This window comes from Crinia signifera, chromosome 7, assembly GCF_055691185.1.
Source record: "Crinia signifera chromosome 7, ASM5569118v1, whole genome shotgun sequence".
NCBI lineage: Eukaryota > Metazoa > Chordata > Amphibia > Anura > Myobatrachidae > Crinia > Crinia signifera.
The window spans coordinates 152,078,850-152,101,167 of NC_139223.1; the positions used below are offsets into that span (position 1 = coordinate 152,078,850).

The following is a 22,318-nucleotide window of genomic DNA, read 5'->3' on the forward strand; positions in this document are numbered from 1 at the left end:
AGTGGCACTTTTTGGGTTTAATCTCTTAATGAGCTGTTCAGTGTGAGTACCCTCATCACTTTACACCACTATTATCTCTGAGCATGTGACATGGCTGCTTATGCTTTTTTTTATTGGTCTGACACTTGGGTAAAATCTCTGTGTAAGGAACAGTTATGGAGGATAAATCTCTTCATTTCAACACGGTTACCACTGGTGAGAGATATGGTTACAGACAGTGGTCGAAGTGGAAATTTTGAAGTGGGGGTATGGAAAAGTAAAGAGTGAATATAGTGCGCACCTTCGGACACCCCCCTGTCCATCAACGTCCCCTGCCAGACTGCCCTGTTGTACAGGGGTATTACAAAAGCACAATATGCGCTGCTGAGTGATCAGAGAGCATCCTGAGGGGGAATTTTTTTTTTATCTTCAGATTAAAGTGGCGGTATGGCATACCCCCGTATACCGCCCCACTTCGACCACTGGTTACAGATAAATACTGTAAATAGTTGTATATTTCATTATCATCTGTTTTTATAGCAACATCATACTTTACAAGTTTTTACCTGGGCTACCCAGGAAGATCAGAATTTAGGAGGATGCAGGGGTCGAGGTCAGTCATGTGCCATTATGGCGAACTGGAACTTCAGCTTTGCTGGGGAAGTGGGAGGTCGACCTACTCCCCCAGGAGTCCAGGAGAGCACTTGTGGATCTCTCCAGGAAGCATCAACATGTATTCACCACCATTGTACAATTAGACAACTTTATTTACAGCCACTGACACAATAGAACAATCTACATTCTCTCAGACAAACGGGCACCAGTGTGCGCCATGATTTCAGAAGCCAGTTAACCTGTCAGTATATCGTCTGGTTTGTTAAAATAAACTACAGTAAAAAGGGGAAACCCACTATGCCAGCACACTGAAACTCAAACCACTGTGCCACGAGTAAGCCCTATTTTTAATCCATGAGATGATCTCCATGAAACTATTTTACAGATAGATTTCATTGTGATTTTGTAGAACCGAGCTCTGCTTGTCTATCCCAACATGGTAATAATTACTAAACAGCTCACAAAAATGACAACAAAATGTAGTTTGGGATCATTGTAGTCACTGAGTGCAAAGTAATGCTAACACATTTGGAAAATGGGTACCTGACTAGTATTGTATTGCCATCATCATTTTGGTCTGGATCATGTATGTGCTTCTGACCACATTGGCCATTAGGTATTCATTCCGCAGCGGCCTCTTTCTCCGTATTCCAAAGTAACATTTGTGTTGTGTTGGTGATTAATAAGAAATATGGGCCATTTCCCGTGTATGTTTGGAGTCTCAGACACTAATTCCAAATTGTATTTATACAGCTCCCTCAGGAAATGCTTCTGAGGTGGATTATTCCGATGGTTTGTTTTCCCTGTGTTTTACTAGTGGACACTTATGTTTAGCTCTTGTTTTTATAATTATTGAATTAATTTTTTTTTATTGTTATTTATATAATCACAGTTGTGTCCTCTATCCTCTGTACGCCACACAGCATCAAATTATTCCTGGTGCATCCTGTCTACACAGCATTGCAAAATAGATGCCCAATACTAGCAGCATCTGACTGCCCGCCAAGAGGGGCTATGTGGCGAGACTGCAGCAGTTATGTATGAGGACAAATCATACATTGTAGCTGTTATGCAGGATTTCCAGAGGGGAGTTTCTACATAATTAGCATGTAAGTTATAAAGTGGTACTCAATGCGGCCAGTAAGGGGGTTTGTATGGCGAGGATGGCTTTTCCTGCCTAAAATAAGCCATCCTCGGCGGCAAACCCCCTCACCGTATTCAATGTAAGGGCCAAATCCTCCCCGTGAGAGGCCGGCGAGGATCCTATTAAATGGCGAGGTTCGCTGCAGATGCAGCAAGTCTGCTGCATTTTGTGGTGAGGCCCGCCGTTTTGATGGCCACACTTGCCATTTCCACCCCCACCTCAGGGAACAGTCGAGGAGACAAACGGCGAGTGAACCAGATTTGTTGAATACCCTGATGGTGAGCTATTGGCACTTCTATTTGCCAATAGGTCGTCGTCAGGGCATTGAATACCACTAATTGTCTACCCCAGACAAAGTGCAGGAAGCCGCCGAGTTGCGACATGGGCGGAGAAACGCATTTTTACTGAGAGCCTCTGCTACCCGCGGACTAACTGTTCTGAACAAACTGCTGTATGAAAAACCCCCTGAGGTCTGCCCACAGCAATACATTTGCACCTTGGAATTATCCGGACTACATTTCTGGTAAATAGTGGAGAGACTGACCTAAAAAGACAAACAAAAAGGCGCAACATCTTGATAGCTAATTGGATTTACAACTATGCGGGACTGGTAACTATAATATTGCCATTGCCTCTTGAGGAACTTTTCAGTAATTCAAAGCCTCATATATCTATCTAGCCAGTAAGCCGCAATTAGCCTCCATTAATTAATTTTTATTATATTTGTTTTATGTTGTTTGTCTTGTCTGTCCATTTATTGTGCACTTTGAAAAATTGAAGCTTCATATGAATTGTGTTTTTTAATAAATATAATATATGATTGATGTCCATATTGTGTGAAAAACTTACTGAGTAGGACTGTGCTTCTTAAAGTGATAGCTACAAATTTTTGTCACTGTCACAGTCTCCATACTCTGCAATTTAAGGGTACACACCCTGTGTATGAAGCAGCAATCCCTGCTCAGTTAAATATCTATTTATCTGTGTGACTAGGTTTTAACATGATTAGCGCTTCTATTGTGACCTTAGGGCCACTTATCCTATTCCCTTCTCTCTGCACATGTTACATCTGCCCCACCTGCAGCTCTGTCATTTTTAAAACCCAGCCTGTAACATGACAGGTAGGAACTGAGTGGCTGGCTGTTTATCACTCTCCATTTTATCACTTTTTAAAGCTTGATACATCTGGCCCAAGCAGTGCTACCACCTGAAAAATGGCGGTTCTATCGCCAGCCCCCCGCCAGCGGCAGGCTCCCGCGCGCACGAGATGTCCGTGCGCCCTGTGGCAACGGACCTTGTCCCCGGGTCCCCGCCGCCTCCCCTGCCGACTCCCCCGGTGCCCCTCACCACCACGCCGTCGCCCCTAACCCTGCTCATCTCCCTGAAGCGGAGATGGGCAGGGACCCGCATCGCCACCGTCGAGAAACTGGGAAGCGCGTGCGTATGAGACGCACGCGCGTCCCAGTCTCTATCGCCGGCGCTTTACAGAGGAGGGGATCTGGCGGGCGCCGAGGAAAGAAGAAGGACACTCCATCTGTATGTTAAATCATACTGATCCTGCAGCAGCTGATGGTACAATGTACACTACTTATTTAAGAAATAACCAAATAACACAGTAACCTGCTGAGCCATGCTTGTGTTTTAATACTGTATGAATACATGTTTTGTAGATGTGCAAGTGATCTTTCATATACAACTGTTGCATAATTAATGCTATTCAGAGCATATGAGACTCTTGCAAATGAAAGCGCTTTGTTTTCCAAGTCTGTGTACGCTGTGGCACCCATGTAGATTAATTGAGGTGCAGGCTGGGAGTTTATGGAAATTTGAGCATTCTTGGGAACTTTACACTGTGACAGATAATACGCCTTATTTGTTGATTGCAGATTATTTTAATTGTATTGATATAATGCAGCTTTTACCATATTACTACTCCTAATGTATCCAGAATTGTTCCAATGCTGAGAGGCTCTTTTGCATAAAGAAAATGAACAGTGTTCTAGGAGCATTATACGTAGCTGTGATTGTCAGTAGTTGCAAGTCACGAGGCTGCAGCACAAACATTATATACGGCGTAAAGGACTGAATGCACTCGGGCTTTTATTAGAGATCATATGGCCAACTTCAGATTAAAAATAGGGCTTCTGTCATGAAGCTTCTTCCTGTGATTACAAAATGGGTGCCATTGCAGTGCCAGATAAATGAAGCAGATCCTTGTCTGGTTACTAGCCTCCAAAGCAGATCCCAGTCTGGTACCTAGCCTCCAAAGCAGAGCCCAGTCTGGTACCTAGCCTCCAAAGCAGTTCCCAGTCTGGTACCTAGCTTCCAAAGCAGAGTCCAGTCTAGTGGCTAGCCTCCAAAGCAGAGCCCAGTCTGGTACCTAGCCTCCAAAGCAGAGCCCAGTCTGGTACCTAGCCTCCAAAGCAGAGCCCAGTCTGATACCTAGCTTCCAAAGCAGAGCCCAGTCTGGTTACTAGCCTCCAAAGCAGAGCCCAGTCTGGTACCTAGCTTCCAAAGCAGAGCCCAGTCTGGTACCTAGCCTCCAAAGCAGAGCCCAGTCTGGTTACTAGCCTCCAAAGCAGAGTCCAGTCTGGTGGCTAGCCTCCAAAGCAGAGCCCAGTCTGGTACATAGCCTCCAAAGCAGAGCCCAGTCTGGTTACTAGCCTCCAAAGCAGAGCCCAGTCTGGTACCTAGCCTCCAAAGCAGTTCCCAGTCTGGTACCTAGCTTCCAAAGCAGAGTCCAGTCTAGTGGCTAGCCTCCAAAGCAGAGCCCAGTCTGGTACCTAGCCTCCAAAACAGATCCCGGTCTGATACCTAGCTTCCAAAGCAGAGCCCAGTCTGGTTACTAGCCTCCAAAGCAGAGCCCAGTCTGGTACCTAGCTTCCAAAGCAGAGCCCAGTCTGGTACCTAGCCTCCAAAGCAGAGCCCAGTCCGGTGGCTAGCCTCCAAAGCAGAGTCCAGTCTGGTACCTAGCCTCCAAAGCAGTTCCCAGTCTGGTACCTAGCTTCCAAAGCAGAGTCCAGTCTAGTGGCTAGCCTCCAAAGCAGAGCCCAGTCTGGTACCTAGCCTCCAAAGCAGATCCCGGTCTGATACCTAGCTTCCAAAGCAGAGCCCAGTCTGGTTACTAGCCTCCAAAGCAGAGCCCAGTCTGGTACCTAGCTTCCAAAGCAGAGCCCAGTCTGGTACCTAGCCTCCAAAGCAGAGCCCAGTCCGGTGGCTAGCCTCCAAAGCAGAGTCCAGTCTGGTGGCTAGCCTCCAAAGCTGAGCCCAGTATGGTGGCTAGCCTCCAAAGCAGAGCCCAGTCTGGTGGCTAGCCTCTAAAGCAGAGCCCAGTCTGGTGGCTAGCCTCCAAAGCAGAGCCCAGTCTGGTGGCTAGCCTCCAAAGCAGAGCCCAGTCTGGTGGCTAGCCTCCAAAGCAGAGCCCAGTCTGGTGGCTAGCCTCCAAAGCAGAGCCCAGTCTGGTGGCTAGCCTCCAAAGCAGAGCCCAGTCTGGTACCTAGCTTCCAAAGCAGAGCCCAGTCTGGTACCTAGCTTCCAAAGCAGAGCCCAGTCTGGTACCTAGCTTCCAAAGCAGAGCCCAGTCTGGTACCTAGCTTCCAAAGCAGAGCCCAGTCTGGTACCTAGCTTCCAAAGCATAGCAGGGTGCTGGAGGAAAGGGGCACTTTGAACGTGGGGGCAGGTCCGCCGACGTCAACCAACATCACGAATATGAGCGAGCCCCGTCTGCCGAATTTTCTTGCGGGGCGTGCAGAAGCCTGACAGGCTAGATTCTTTTAGCAGGGCCGGAAAACGGGCAGGGCGCATTTTGCCCTTTAAAATCGGGCAGGGCGCGGTGCCCCGCCAAAACAGCCTAGTGTGAACACTAGGGTCGTAAGATCAACATAGCTAAAAGGGCGAAATGAATTTTTCAAGGTTTTTTTTATTATTCAAAGCCAATTCATACCCTACCATCCACTACAGCATGGTGAGAGACTATGATAGTGCGCCTGAGGCATGGCAAGTGCAGCGGTACTCTTAAATGGTGCCCATGTCGACTACTGAACTCATGGGAAGGTTGACTCATGTTAACCTTCCCATTGACGACCTACTGCTTGTTTTGACCTTCAGGGCTGACCATCTAAGCCCTGTCGACCTTCAGTGTTTGACCCAATGTATGTTGACCCTATGACCCATACCAGGATGTACTGCATCTGTCCGTTGCTTGGTGATATATATATAATACACTCTACTAGGGAATGTTCATTGAGAATTGTTAGAAGTAGGATAAGGAGTTTTGTTGGCTAGATTGAATTAGTGTTTTCTATTTTGCATTTATGTATTTTTTTGGTCCACTTGATTTGTTTTATCTATTTCTTTCCCTCCAATGAATAACAATAGACTAGAAAAAAAAACAAATACATGTAAATGGAATGAATCAAAAAGCAGGCAATGATCTGAATATTCATATTCCCATTTCTATGATTGGCACACATTGCTTTTCTTCGGTACTCCCTGAGCGTTACAGCAGGGATAGTTGGGAAGTCAGGAAAACCATGGAGGTGTGAATAATAAGCTTTGTTTGCAGGTTGCCAAGCAATAGCACAGGAGCTGGTGCAGGGTAATAAAACATTGATAGGTGGTCAGCACATCCCAATGCTAAATGTAATGCCACACACTTATCTCAATTATTTACAGACAACAATATCTTCAATTAAAAGAAATGTACATTCACATTTTTTTGTATTTGAATGAACATCCACCACCCAGATATAAGATTTCTCAACATTATTACTAGCAGTGGAATTTATGCTGATGGATAAGTGAATGGGAAAGACTCTTTGGGTTAAATTTAATTTCTATTGATGATATGGCAACCAATCAGATTCTACTTCTTATTTATTTAGCACACTCTATAAGATAATATAATCTGATTGGTTGCCTATAGCAACATCCCATCTTCAATAGAAGGCCCATCTTAGTACATATATCCCTTCCACGCTAACACAGAAGTGAAAAGCTTGGAATACACTACATTTACTCCCACGTGGCAGGGATGGAGAGTCCCTATACCTTCCCTTGCTCCTGCATTAAATGCTGTGGACGTTAATAATTTTCCATCGTAAGATACGGGATGCAGTCAGCATCCCCGGTGCTCAGTATACCGTCAGAAGGCAAGAGGCAGCTCTTTTGCAGAGGGCTGCAACATTATTGCAACAATGTAAGTTCTGTTGTAGTAAAGAGGGAAGATGGGTCAGGGTACAAAGATTTTCTGCATTCAAATAAACTATGCATTATTGCCTATGGATAGTATGCATCCCTCCTAACTCCCTGCAGTGCATTGTTAGTTATTGTACCGCAGACAGTAGTCCCCAGCCAAGTAAGTTAAAAATAGGCCTTTCAGTGTTCTTCTCCCTGTAGATTGTGCTATTATCATTCAATCGTTAACTGGTATGTGATCAGTCCTCTACGAGACGGCAGGTGATTGAGTAGCTGGGACATCTGCATTACTAAGCCTAGAAAAGCCAGTTGTTTTCTAATGTAACTGGTTATCCTGACCACCACCTATTGCATGCTTTTCTCCCCTGGGTTTCAGTGTATGGTCCTGTTGTAGTTCATTAGTAAAATCTTTGTCGTGCATCATGTTTATTAGCGCGTTTAAAAAAACATATAACTACTAAATTTTTGTTGTTGTTGTGTTTGATGGTGGATCCATGTGCAAATAGTGATTGCTTTCTGCTACCTTACGGTTGATACCCAGCTCTTACAAAAGCTGGTAGTTTTGATGCAAAAGGCAGATCAAATTTATCAAGTGAAATGTGAAGGGGCTTCAGTAGCCCCTTCATTTGTACTTGACACTTGATTGCATATTCTAGCATATTTATTGAATATTCTCAACTATCTGTTTTTTTTTATTGAAAAGCACAATCTTTTAAATAAGATATCTATCACAAACTGTCACCCTCCCATAACGTTCGGGAGGTTTCCGAAAATCATGTGGCCCTCCTATCCACCTAGAAAGGTGGGCAAGTTTCCCACATCCTCTCCCAGGACCCCCCCACATCTCCCTCGGCTGCTAAGACAAATGGCATCAATTGAGGTGCTTCCGAGAGGGGACATAATGGCACATATTGTGTCATTCTGCATCGTTTTAGTTTCACCCTCTTCATAGACCTGTGAATCGCAGCATTTGACTGGAACGGAGGCTGCGCTTGATTATATCTGTCTATCCCTATGCCCTGATGTGCCCATCAGTGTCTCCTCTGCAAACTTCTCCTGGGGAGGTGTACAAACAGTAGGAAAGTATGTTTGCTTCCATACAAAAAAATACAGAACTATTCATAATAAACTCACCATAATATCATACCCTCCAACTGTACCGATTTAGCTGGTACAGTACCCTTTTTAAATGGTCTGTACCGGCTAAATCTAACTGTACCGAATGTACCGATTTCTGAGGTGGCTTCTGGAACTCTGGGAAATGTAGTCTTCACCTGCCAACTGCCCTTTGTGTAGTATGAGGCTTAGACTACATTTCCCAGGTTGCACTGCAGGGGGCCTCAGCCGGACTCCAGTCCTCACCTTGATTAGAGATTTCTCCCTGGAACCCCTGCACCTCCTCTCCGTTCCAGGGGATTGCAAAGCCAGTGCACCCCGGGCCCACAGTGCACAGGGGCACCCCCTGATACCGTATTTGAGCTTATGGGCGGGCGGCTGAGTACGACGAGGCCCCGGGGGGCACAGAAAGCAGGGTGAGTACTACTATGATACCTGGGGCCCCAAGTATATGATCTACTTAAATGACGCCAATACACCTTCGGAAAGGGGATTTGGCCACACCTCCCTTTTCCACTGAACACGCCCATTTGGCCATGCCCCCTTTCCGAATGTGCACCGATTTCGTCCCTCCAGATGTTGGAGGGTATGTAATATACAGTAGGATTTTAGTTAATATATTCATCAATACATTTAACTTTCAGCCCTCGTCAAGGTAGCCAATTTTTGTGCAAGTCCTACTGTATCACTGAGAATGATAAACTTGGCAACCTTCGCAGGCGCGCACAGGGGTGGGGGAGGGAGGTTACCTGCTCCCTGGGTTACGAACACTCACAGACCAGCAAGCAGGTGTGAATCTCAGGCCCTTGTTTCTCTAGTATCTGCAAGAAAAAAAATGTTTCCTCCAAAAGTCTGTGTTAGTGCACGGAGTAAGAACCCTTCTGAAGGCTCTAAACAATTTGCTGATCAATATGTAAAGGCCTCTAAGCCTAATGCATACACGCTATTAACTTTCCAGTTACAGATTTATCGTGCAATTATTGACTGCCAACAGCAGAGAAAAAGTTCCGTATAATGTTTCTCAGACAAGTAAGGTGTAGTAGGTGTAAGAATGCAGTATAGGTTTTGGTTTGGAAAGAGCACTTTTTACTGAAGTGGATTTTTAAGATCATTTTTTTTACTTCTTCTAACAGGATAGTTACATGTACAACCAGCCAGAAGGTTCCTCTGTATACCAGATTGCCTGTATTTAGTGGCATTACAATACTTTAGTAAATGCCTGCATATTTACACCATACCTGCCTACTTTCCCGGAAAGGCCAGGAGGCTCCTGAAAATGGAAGGCACTCCTAACAACCAGAAAAAGTGGTCAAGTCTCCCACAACCTGCTAAACACTATCCCTGGGCCAAGGGGTGGGCTGGGCCGGGGGGCAGGGTGCCATGTGCCCCCCGGGCCGCTTAACCAGTTAGTGCTGCGGGCCGTGACGCTGTCTGATGCTCCATTGTATTCCTTCCTGCATTCCTCCTGAGTGTAAACTGCTCCGCGGCTACCGAAAAATGGCCGCCGGCCCCCAGCACTGAGGACATGTCCTCAGTGCCGAACAACTGCTTTGACTGCCTCCAGCAACAAATATGAGTCAATCTGCACATACTGTATGATCGAGGACGGAAGGGGAAGAGAGGAGACGGCAGGTCTTGTTACTGTAAGCACTGTGGGGATAGGTGCAGGGCAGCGTGGGGATAGGTGCAGGGCTGGGGAGGTCGGGTGTCTGTGCCTTGTTTTATTGTTTTAATAGAATGAGGTGTATATGTAATAAATATATATATATATATATATATATATATATATATATATGTGTGAGCCTGTGGTGTCCTGTTGTTTTTATACATGGGAGCAGCCTGTGTTGTCCTCCTGTTACTATGCAGGGGGAGCAGCCTGTGGTGTCCTTGTATTATGCAGGGGGAGCTGCCTGTGGTGTCCTGTTTTTGTTGTTGTTATTATTATGCAGGGGTTTTTCTCAGCCCCAGTCCAGAGCACAGGCCCATAAGAACAACCCCCCCCCCCCCACTTCACCTCTGATGGAGCCAGGGCCGGCGCCACCACTAGGCAGATCTAGGCATTTGCCTAGGGCGCCGGCCACTGGAGGGCGGCATTTTGCCCCCCGTGCCGCGGGGGTACCTGTCCTGCGGCGCTGTGTATTTAAAGCTGGCGGCGGCGGCAGCGGGGGGTCCCTGCAGTCAATAAGAAATAACGAGCGCTATCCGCCGGGCTATGCGGAAGCGCTTCTGTTGTGAAAACACTGTCCGCACGCTGATTTGCTGAGATTCAGCCAATCAGCGTGCGCCGTGCGGCCAGTGTTTTCACAACAGAAGCGCTTCCGCATAGCCTGGCGGATAGCGCTCATTGACTGCAGGGACCCCTCTCTGCCTCCGCCGCCAGCATTAAATACACAGCGCCGCAGGACTGGTACCCCCCCTCCCCCAGCACCGGGGCGCCCCCACCCCGACTCGCCTGGGGCGCTCCGTTGACTTGCACCGGCCCTGGATGGAGCAAATGTTTAAATATTTTTTTTGACCGACCACATATTGCGATCGTAACTTCGGTGGGGGTGGGGGGGTGTTCTTATGGGCCTGTGCTCTGGACTTGCCCCCTAGGCTAAAAGTTGCCAGCCAGCCCCTGCCTGGGCCCCATAGACAGATGACTCCCACTGCTGAACATAGAATGCTAGCTCAATTACAGGACATACACCACTAAACCCCCCCCCCCACCCTGAACAAAGACCAATCACCTTCACTGCCAACCACAGCTGCTCCATTGGGGCATGCAGGCCTTACTCTGTGTGCACAAATAGGCCCCTGTGTTTTATAGGAGGCTCTTGCATTTGTGCTTATTCTGTAAGGCTCCAAGGAGACAACTCTCCTGCACCCAGATCACTTCTCCAAGGTGGAAGGAGCGTTTAATGTAATTCCTTGTGACTTGTACTGCCTGCAATGTAATGCTGCTCACCACATGATGCCTGGTACAAGCAAGGATATAGTCATAACTTTGTGGGCCCTAAAGCAACATTTTGAATGGGCCCCAATTAAGTGCTTCTACAGAGAACCTCTTTCCACATAAGTTGTTTCATTTTATGTCCCGTAGTTAATGTAATACCCTATAGTAGTGCAATAATTGTTTTGTATGCCACATAGTAGAGCCCTAGTTAATGTTACACTCCGTAGTAGTGCCCTACTTTATGTAATGCACAATAGTAGTCCCTGGTTCACAATATGCCACATTGTAGTGCTCTCGGACAACTATGGGGGCGAAAAAGCAAATATCTGGCTTAGCGCCTGAGAGCACTACAATGTGGCATATTGTGAACCAGGGATATATCAATAATTTGTATATGATAGACTAGTCCATCGATCTAAAAATTTTAATAAAATATATTTTTGTATCAAACTTAATTGCTTAGGGTTACTATTAAATTTGATTGGATCACAATAAGCGCCAAAGTACTGCCCAGCTGCTCCCAATTAGTTTACTGGGACACTACATGCAAATTCAGTTATTATGAAGAGAGAGCAAATCCCTATAACATCTATATATGAGGCAACCTGGTATCCAACATAACTGGCCAGTTGATACCTCAGATATATATAAATTGTGACATCGTTGTGGATACGAATGTCCCCCTCGTATCTCAAGATCTTTTAGTCATGGACCTGGACCTATTGAGGAACAAGGACAATATTGTATTATGCAAATTAAGGACTCTAGATGGTTGGTCTCGTATTTACTTATTGAGTAGTGAGTATTGCTGGGTCCTAATGAAATTGTAATGTATCTAGTGCTTTAAATCAATTGCTATAATGTTGTTTTTTACCTATATTTTTATTTATATGTGTATGCCAATAAATGTGATTGTACTTTTTCACCTAACTTTTTCACCTAAGTGCTCTCTCTTTATAATAACTGAACTATGGGGGCGATTCAAACCTGATCCCTCATGTCCGAATTTGCCCCAGGCCCGATTGCTGGGGTTTATGCAGACGGCAGGAGAAGTAGATACAGAGTGCTGCAGATGATACTGGGAGAGGTGCGGAGTGCAGAACAGTCCTTATTGTAGAGAAATGGAATGTTTGCTGTATGCTGTACTGAAGGCTGAGGGCCTAATTCAGCCTGGATCGCTAATCAGAGAAATTACAATCCATTCTATTATCAAACGATTTCGCGTGGAGTTGTTCTGGGTGATTATGGGGTTTGCAATGTTTGTATTTGCAATGTCTTGGAATCAGTCCCGTATTCAGATACTGTAGCTGGGAAATTAGTCAGATGCACAGTGAACATGTAATACAGGTAACTGGAACAAGGAGTCCGATGCACAGTGAATCTGTAATGCACGTTACTGGGAAATGAGTCAGATGCACAGTGAACATGTAATACAGGTCGCTGAAAATGGAGTCTGATGCACAGTAATGCAGGTAGCTGGAAATGGAGTCAGATGCACAGTGAACCTGTAATGCAGGTAGCTGGAAACGCTGTCAGATGCACAGTGAACCCATAATGCAGGTAGCTGGAAATGGATTCTGATGCACAGTGAATCTGTAATGCAGGTAGCTGGAAATGGAGTCTGGTAATATTGGTTTCAGTATCACGCTCTACCCTCAAGGTTGTTTATTGGTGCAGCAAATCTGGGTCTTGTCCAGAGACCTGGTAACATAGATTTCGTATTGGGGGTAGAAATGCGCACTCCGTGGTTTCTGATGTGTGTGGTTACTTGTTTGTAACAGAGTGTAAGTAGAGTATAAATATGCTGTGAGGCTGGTGTGGTGAAACAAATGATCTTTATTATCACTGGTGCAATTAAGATAAAGAGTCTCTTAATGAAGGTTGAAATGGGGGTGGTCGGCCTTGGGGTGGGCGTCACCGGGGCCAGAGGTGTACTGTGGATCTCACTGTTGTGTCTTCCACAGGCTCTGGTATGTGTGTCAGCCTCCCTGTGTCGACCTGGGTAGGGTGGGGGACCAGTGGGGTGGGGGCACTGGGGTACCGCTGGTGGGGGGTAGGGGGAAAGTCTGTGATGAACACTTGTGGTGTGGGGTGGAACGCTTAAACTGGGGGTTCACTGGCTGGAGTCTCGCTGGAAGGAACGACTGTAGTAGCGGTGTGGACCTGCAGCCGGCAGCACCGCGGGAAGTGCGGACGCCAATAAAGACTGAAGAGGACGCGAGGCAGAGATCATCTTCGCCGCAGCTACTGCCGGGTATCGGGTAAGTGTCCAGGTGCACCACCGGAGGGTTAGGGACGCCAGCCCCCGGTACCACCCAGCACTTGCCTTGACCACCAGGAACGTGTACACCTGTACGGACTGAGACTCCAGCCAGTGAACCCCCAGTTTAAGCGTTCCACCCCACACCACAAGTGTTCATCACAGACTTTCCCCCTACCCCCCACCAGCGGTACCCCAGTGCCCCCACCCGCACGGAGTCCCCACTGGTCCCCCACCCTACCCAGGTCGACACAGGGAGGCTGACACACATACCAGAGCCTGTGGAAGACACAACAGTGAGATCCACAGTACACCTCTGGCCCCGGTGACGCCCACCCCAAGGCCGACCACCCCCATTTCACCCTTCATTAAGAGACTCTTTATCTTAATTGCACCAGTGATAATAAAGATCATTTGTTTCACCACACCAGCCTCACAGCATATTTATACTCTACTTACACTCTGTTACAAACAAGTAACCACACACATCAGAAACCACGGAGTGGAAATGGAGTCTGATGCACAGTAATGCAGGTAGCTGGACACGGAGTCTGATGCACAGTGAATCTGTAATGCAGGTAGCTGGACACTGAGTCTGATGCACAGTGAACCTGTAATGCAGGTAGCTGGAACAAGGAGTCCGATGCACAGTGAACCTGTAATGCAGGTAGCTGGACACAGAGTCCGATGCACAGTGAACCTGTAATGCAGGTAGCTGGACACAGAGTCCGATGCACAGTGAACCTGTAATGTAGGTAGCTGGACACGGAGTCCGATGCACAGTGAACCTGTAATGCAGGTAGCTGGACACGGAGTCCGATGCACAGTGAACCTGTAATGCAGGTAGCTGGACACGGAGTCCGATGCACAGTGAACCTGTAATGCAGGTAGCTGGACACAGAGTCCGATGCACAGTGAACCTGTAATGCAGGTAGCTGGACACAGAGTCCGATGCACAGTGAACCTGTAATGCAGGTAGCTGGACACGGAGTCCGATGCACAGTGAACCTGTAATGCAGGTAGCTGGACACGGAGTCCGATGCACAGTGAACCTGTAATGCAGGTAGCTGGAGACAGAGTCCGATGCACAGTGACCCTGTAATGCAGGTAGCTGGACACGGAGTCCGATGCACAGTGAACCTGTAATGCAGGTAGCTGGAGACAGAGTCCGATGCACAGTGACCCTGTAATGCAGGTAGCTGGACACGGAGTCTGATGCACAGTGAACCTGTAATGCAGGTAGCTGGACACGGAGTCCGATGCACAGTGAATCTGTAATGCAGGTAGCTGGAGACAGAGTCCGATGCACAGTGACCCTGTAATGCAGGTAGCTGGACACTGATTCCGATGCACAGTGAACCTGTAATGCAGGTAGCTGGACACGGAGTCAGATGCAGAATGTACTTGCAATGCAGGTACCTGGAACAGAAGCATCTGGAGCCAGGATACTGGTCTCTATGTGAGAGGTGTTGGACAGGGGTTATACAGTGACTGGCTGAGCAGACCATGTAAGTATAACTGCAGACAGATGAAGTACAATAGACATGGAAGTGAATCCCATGACCGTGCCCATGCTCCACAACTGTAGGAACTGCCAGGAGAGAATGCCAGACCCACGCGCAGACGGGTTACTCTAGTCCTCGGGGATACCAACTGTGGGCAAACCCTTATCTCTATGAGATGTCACAGCCGGACCTGGTAACAGGGACTTAAGGCCTGATGCCTGACAATATCTAAAGTGTTGATTTATATCACATAAACTGGTCAATATTCTTTCTGATTGCTTGGTCACACTGAGTTTCCAGTTCTGATGCTCCACTATTAGTGCTAGGGCTACCAAAGTTGTCAAACTTTTGCTTGTCAACAGTACACATTTGTGCCAATGAATCTATCAATCACACTTTGTACCTTCCGCTGCGCAAACTTGCAATGTTTTTCTTTTTCATGGACTGTGTATTGTCTTTAATCTAGGTAAGTGCAGCCCACCTATCCCATGCAGAAAACAAAACCACACTCCCTTTCTCCTTCACTGACAGACATGGTTATATGTGTAGTGAGTACACACATGGCTGCTGTACAGTACATTGTGTGACAATTGTCTCACCCTGTCCTGAAAACACCTTTCTGCTGCCTCAGCCCGTAATTTTTTTTTTTGTCTGAATTAAATGGTGCAATCTACGAAGACAGCATACAGTACTTCACCTAGCTTAGTTCTGCTGGTGTGATCACCATCCCTTTACAGCTAATCCTAGTGCTCCACCTGCCTTTCAGTCTGTTTACCAGGAAATCAAGATGTGTAAACTGCAGGAAGCACTATTTGACCCTCATCCGACAGTGTCTCATTACAATAATTGCTAATCTCTGAATAAGACAGCCATGTTCCGAGAGAGAGAGAAAGAAGCAGGGAAATACAAGAGGGAGAAAAGGAGCAGCCTGCGTTAACTAGATGCTTGTTGATGAAACAAGCACATCATTGTAAATGGCTTCTGCTCCCATGCCTTTAATATAACGTTCTCTGAGACATCTGCTGACCTCTGGGGTCAGGGAAATCAGGACATAATAGTATGTGTTCTTTTATCCTTCCTTCCTAACTGAAGACCTATCTCGGCTGTTCCTGCACTGTATTCGAAAGCATAATGGCTACTTCCTGATTAATCCACTGTCCACAGTAAGCACTGACTTCAATCTTTATTTTTTCCAGACCGCTAGAAAGGATGGAATTTATTTTTCTTTGTTTGTTACTATTGTCTTGCTGCCGAGCATGTACATTTAGGCTAATGGGAAATAAAACTGATGATTGCTAGTTATTATGTTTTATAAAAACACTTTCCTTTTTATTTTTTACATTTTTTTAGAATAAAAGTTTTCATTGACATTTAGTAGTTTAGTTTTGCCGACCAGTGTTTTTACTTGTAAAGTGTTTTGTTTCATGTATTCTGGTTTTATAGTTGTGCTTTTTTCGTGATGATCTACCTAGATTATTGTATACGTTTTGCTGATGTTGAGAATAAATTGTTACTTGACGATTTTTTTTTTTCAACAGTGCAAATGGTTTGTAATGTTGTTCTAAAATGATATAAAGTCATATCTTGTTTAGTGGAAATGTAGTGAGATCTATTTACCTGTCATCTCGCAACATTGGAGGTAGATATTTCATGTATTCACCTGAGGCTTGTGCCTCGTGCCTCAGGATTATTATTGGTACATCCCAGAAGATGGCAGGCTTCATTGAGTGGCAGGTACACTTTAATCATTGTGTAGTGACACTACTTACCTTTGTAATAAATCCTTCCACCCTGATTATCTTGTGCGTTTAAAATATCAACATATAGTTAGTGAAACTATTTAATATTTCCGCCTGAATTTTATTTTGACCCAAATAGTTAATTTACTTGTTTTTTACATACTGTAGTTTAACCCTTTGAATGCCAACATCTGTGATAGATGTTCAAAATATCCACAAAAAATTCCAGCGTTGCTCACATTTGTTCTATAAATTCAAATAAAAAAAATGTGTAAACAACGGTTCAAGTTATAGATGTCTGATCTTTATCTGATCTTTATTTTTCTGACTTTACATACAGAACTTTATCGGTTTTATACTTTTTTTTTGTGATGCCAGCATATGCATATTGTATTGCAATGTTTTTGATGCCAAACTTTTCTACGGTATATAAAAAGAGATTAAAAAAAGTTGTGCAAAAAAACATTTATATTTTCTATATTAGGTAAACATTACAGGTCATTAGGATTAATAAAAATGTTTGGCAATTTTCACACCCATTCTGACAAATTCACTTGTCACCCAAAGGGTTAAGACCTAGCGGGCCTGTTGTGGACATACACGTATGTGTCGCATGTACCCCAAAGTATGGTTTTATGGTCAAAGTTTAAATGATGATAAAATTAGTGATTTGCATCCCAAGTTACACATAATTGGTGTGTGCAGTCTGATGTGTCACAGGGCAGTGTCCCAACTTGGAAGATGTTTGTGCAGTACCTTGTATTCCTTTGAACAGCACATTTAAGGAGTCCACGAACAGTTAAGGTTTCTGTAAACTGACACATGAACCAGTAGTTTTATATTGTGTATCCTGCTTTGATATTTACACTGGAAGGGCAACTATGATGTTTTATAGTTAGTAAATATCATTATTCTATTTTTCTTATGATTTCCTAAATGCTGAATATTATAATACTAAGGATTCATCTATATTGGAATTCACTGAAAATACATTTCAAACTTGTTGCGCGACCCATGTTTGAGAGACAGCATTTAGTATGGGGGGGGGGGGGTAATGATATTCAACGTAATGCTCCTAATATTGGATATTGAAATAGTAAGGTCTCTAATTACAGTTTTGTGTTTAAGGACCTCTCTGTTCATTGATACTAATGCTGGAACACTATTATCAGACCATTAGAACTTGCTCAGTTAAATGGTTTTGCCCACAGTGAATTCACCACGGGGGGACGCGGAAGATAACAGGGCGACTAATGCAGCTCATAGCCGCTCACGTGGCAGCCTTTCACATGTAAACGCATGTCAATTACATGCTAAATTACCAGCACAGTGCACTCGACTCTGCCATAGGTGGTAGCGATATATATAGATGTAACCGGTTTTCTGAGCACGTTTCCTTTGTGCATGTCTTTATTGTTATTAACATTTTACTTATATAGCGCCAGCATATTCTGTTGCCTTTTACAATCTGATAAAATACTGGCAACCTTTGTGTTTGGGGGTTATTCAACGTTTCCCGATATTTCGGATCCACGGAAATAGTGACTGTTTTCGCACAGAATAGATGGAATTCGCATTCCATCTATTCAATCTTTTTATTTATTTTGGTGAATCCTACATAGTCTTTTTTGTGGAAATGGCCGCTAATGAGCAAATTTAGCGTCCGTTTCCATGAATGCCGATTCGGATGTTAAAATAGCTGAATATGCAGCAGCGACTCCCGGCTGGGATTGAATAGGCACTGAAGTTATCAGCCAGCGTTGATTAACCCCATTTATGTACCACTGACTGCTTCTTCACTGTAGCGGAGTTATTGTCAGAAAAATGTACCGTTTTGATTATTTTGAGGAAGAGTTTTCAAACTTTTTTAATGTGGTGGATCGTGAGCCACATCCTTACATTTGTGTCATGGTAATGATTATGCTAATACCAACCTTTTATAGTGGAGATTTCGAAAATAAAGTTCCCCATTTAGGGAGTGGGTTTGGGGGTGGGGGCTTTCCTTTTGTAATTGACCTGTAAAAATATTGTCAAGACCCCACATTGGAGTATATATTAGATTAGTAGGCTCTGTATCGGTCCCACCAATAGTACCTTGCAGTGTCCTTAAATTAAACCTGAAGTAGTGGTTACCATAAACCTTCCATGTTAAGCAACCATCAATGGTCAGATGGTGGGGGGTGTTTTCACTGTTGATGTGACACCAACAATGATGAGGTACCGGTGGCTGTTCCCCCTATTGGTTTCATCGGCACATGTGCATAGCCTGAACAACCATGGCTCACTGTTGACGGTCAATACTTGTTGTGTAAAACCATTGATTATCGTTACCCGAGGCATCAATGTGTAATGCTGACCGGAAGTGGATTATTGATAAGATCAGTGACTGTAGGTGACATATGGCTTGGAGCTATATTCATGCATTGGTGGTCTCCAGATCACCAAGGAAGATACCAGACACACACAAGTACCGCAACCATGTTTTTAAAGTAAAAAAGCACTGACCACAGTAATTATAAAAACAAATACATTTACATTTAGTTTGTGTTGCCAGATGCTCTTGTGTTGTCAAGAAGTATACTCTTCTCCTACCACATTACCACCAGCATTAATATGTGTATAGTAGTGTAAGTGGAGTTACACAATGTAGAGAAAGATTCAACTTACACAATTGTAAGTTAGGTTTCGAAACGCGTAACCCTATGTGGTTATTTTTTTATTTTTAGACAATATATGTTTATTGTAAAAGCCAGGAATACAGACATAGGGTGCAACACACCATTAATACAGGGTAGACTAGTAATAAACAGAAGAAACAATGTGAGACTAGGAAACAAACATGTAAAGAGAAACAATACCAAAACTGGTATTCAATCCCCCGCCGCTATTCCCGACGGGGGAAATAGCATTGGGGCCCTATTCAATGCTGTCTTCCCCGACAGAATTGAACAGGCGTCTCCGCAGAACGGGCACGACTTTACAAGCCGGGCCCGTTCTGCCGAAAACGGTGGGGAATTGACGAGCTCCCGGCAGCAGCTCGACGATTTCCGTCCATTTCTCGTGGCCACACCCCCTTTTTGGCGCTCGGCAGACGTGACATTGAATCCCGCCTGCTGAGCTGACATTGAGCCGGCCGAGAAAGGGACCGGGTCATGGCTGTCGGGCTAGCCCGATAGTCGTGACGCCAGATTGAATACACCCCTTAGTGGTTTAGGAGAAATATCAGGTAATGGCAACAAGGCTCTCACTAACTTTTTTACTATGAATATTTACAAGCAAAGAGAAATTTTAGCTATTTATTGTACTTTTATTTGTATATATGAGGAAATCCGTTATCCTGTAGTTTTACTGCTCTGACAGTCGGGATTCCGAGGGTTATTGGTGCAACATCAGAATCCTGAGTGCCGGGACTCGCCACAGGTTCTATTCTCCCTCTATGGAGTCGTGGTGCAAAAGTCCTTGCATCACTCTCACTGAGTATTCTAGACTAATTCTTGTGACGTAGGGCGAGATCTACTAAGCCTTGAAAAGTGGTAAAATGGAGATTGATAAACCACTAACCAACCAGCTTATACCTGTCATTTTTCAAACACAGCCTGTGACATGGCAGTTAGGAGCTGATTGGCTGGGGGTTTATCACTCTCCATTTTATCGAAGCTTAGTACATCTGGCCCTTAATCGTCCTGTGTATGATGCACAAATATCTGCGACTCACTGACTGTAAATAACAGTTTGAAGTGTTTTGTTTTGGCATTTTCCCCTTCGTCACAGCACAACACACTTATTGCTGGCATTCTGCACTGGGTGAGACTTACAGACTAGCAAAAACAAAATTGTAAGCAGCAGCAAAATAATTTGTGATTATATATTTATTTTTCTCTAATGAAACAGGTCATGCAGTTCAGTTTACAATATTCCCTTGCATTAAATGGGTTATTTTTCTTGATGACCTGAAAATATAATAAGACCACTGTAACAATCTTGGGTATAAAATAAAACCTACATTGCGCAGTTGAAAGCAGTTTATACAACTGATATGATGTGAGTGACCATTACACAAAGTTGTTGCACATATTACAAAGTTAGCGGCAATCCCCTAATACCGCTTTCAGACCGCAAATGCACGGTCGCATCGGGACTTTGAAATGTTTCAGTCCCAGTGTGACCCTGCGTTTGCGGTCTGTTCAATATTGGCGGTTCGCTGACATCATGTGGGACATGTCGGAGTATCATTGGGGGTGGAGGCAGCGATTAGAGCCGGTGCTGCTCCAAGCGCTGCCTCCACCATAGTTTGTGCGGGAAACGGTTTGCTCGACCTGATTAGCTCATTCACACTGCTCAGCAACACGGCAACGAACCGGTGAGAACCATTCTTTTTTACCCGTTTCGTATGCTACTGCTTATCTGTAGCTGGTAACCACTTTTCCATCACACCAAATACCGGGTCAAACTGGCATGAACCCGGTAATTAGGCTCAATGTGAAAGCGGTATAAGTAAGGTTTGGGATTGCCATTGGCCATCAATGTTTCCCACTAATGCAGATACAGTAAGTTCTGGTTATCGATGGTATCTGTGTCCATAATGTTTCTTTGTTTTTACCACAACACTTACACTGCAGAGCTACTAGGCTGTTCCTGTGTTATAGCCAACATGAACTATCGATGGTACTCAGGAGCTATCGATGGTACTCAATGGCATAGTTTTATAACATTGATGATCAATATCTAGGGTTTATTCAGACCTGATCGCAGTGGGGTGATTTAGTAGAGACCTGCGATTAGATAGCTGCAGCCCCACCAGAGTGAAAACAAGTCCTGTGCAAGGTGGCAAATGGCCTGTGAAAATCGAACCAGCCAGCGATTTGCTGTAAATCCATTTGCAATTCACTCATTATCGAATGATTTCCCCAGTGTGCGGAACCCAGAATCTACTCTGCCTGTGCGATAGAAACAGGCTGATCGAGCCCGGAGCTGACGTCGCACACTCACAGAAACCGGTCTGGTGAAACCCACAAATACCGGCTTCCAATCTACTTGCGAATGGCTTGGGATGAGAAAAAGATGCTGGATTTTTTCATTGTTTGCACTCGCGCATGTGCGCTATGATCTGTACGCATGCACAGTTGATCGATAATTGGCTGTCTTGTGAAATTGCCAGGCAGCAATCAGGTATGAATACTCACGTAATTTCCACAATCCATCTATAGCAACCATATTGAAGCTATTGTTCTCGTTGAGGATTGGTTTGACTCACATATTGACGTCTATTAAAGTGAATTACTGCACAAACAATGAGCTCATACAGAGTCATGCCCGACGGTTGGGATCCCTACAAATAGGGGCTTTTCTCCCTCATGTGGGTCTATGACCCCCATAGAGGAAAAATAGCAATATCGCAGTATGTCAAGCTCAGCGAGCCTGCAATTGGCTTTGCTGCACCCGCTCCCCTGAGTACCGGCTGTTGGAATTCCGATGTTGGTATAAAGATAGTCGGAATCCCGACTGTTGGTGCCACATACCATGCCTAGATGAAAAACCTGCACTTTTTGACGTGACATTTTAGGTCGAACTTTGAGTCAACCTATTACATTGAAGTGGTGATTTTTTGCCTAGAAAAAAACACATGGATCGCCAAATTGGCGCCCGTTTTCGCATGGTTTTTAGACATTTGCTCAAAATGTGGCAACTGGAAATGATAAAACGTCTTTGCTAGATTGCACTGATCAATTTCTTGTGCAACAGAATCTTAACCTGTGTGCTACGTTGCAGCTTAGCATTTTGTCGTTCTTCTACATCTGACTTTGGTGTTTCAAATTAATTCCTGTGCCG

The 22,318-nt window shown here is 44.9% G+C and overlaps 1 protein-coding gene across 21 annotated transcripts in view; it reads left to right on the top strand.

Moving 5' to 3' along the window:
- Positions 1-22,318, top strand: part of BAZ2B (bromodomain adjacent to zinc finger domain 2B) — a 242,777-nt gene that overhangs the window by 89,596 nt on the left and 130,863 nt on the right. The window contains exon 1 of one of the 21 annotated variants that reach the window (XM_083153977.1): positions 15,514-15,913. The exons of the other annotated variants lie outside the window; for them this stretch is intronic. The gene's annotated coding sequence lies outside the window, so the exon portion shown is untranslated. Of the gene's footprint in view, positions 1-15,513; positions 15,914-22,318 lie in introns of those variants that run through there. 21 annotated transcript variants of the gene reach the window in all.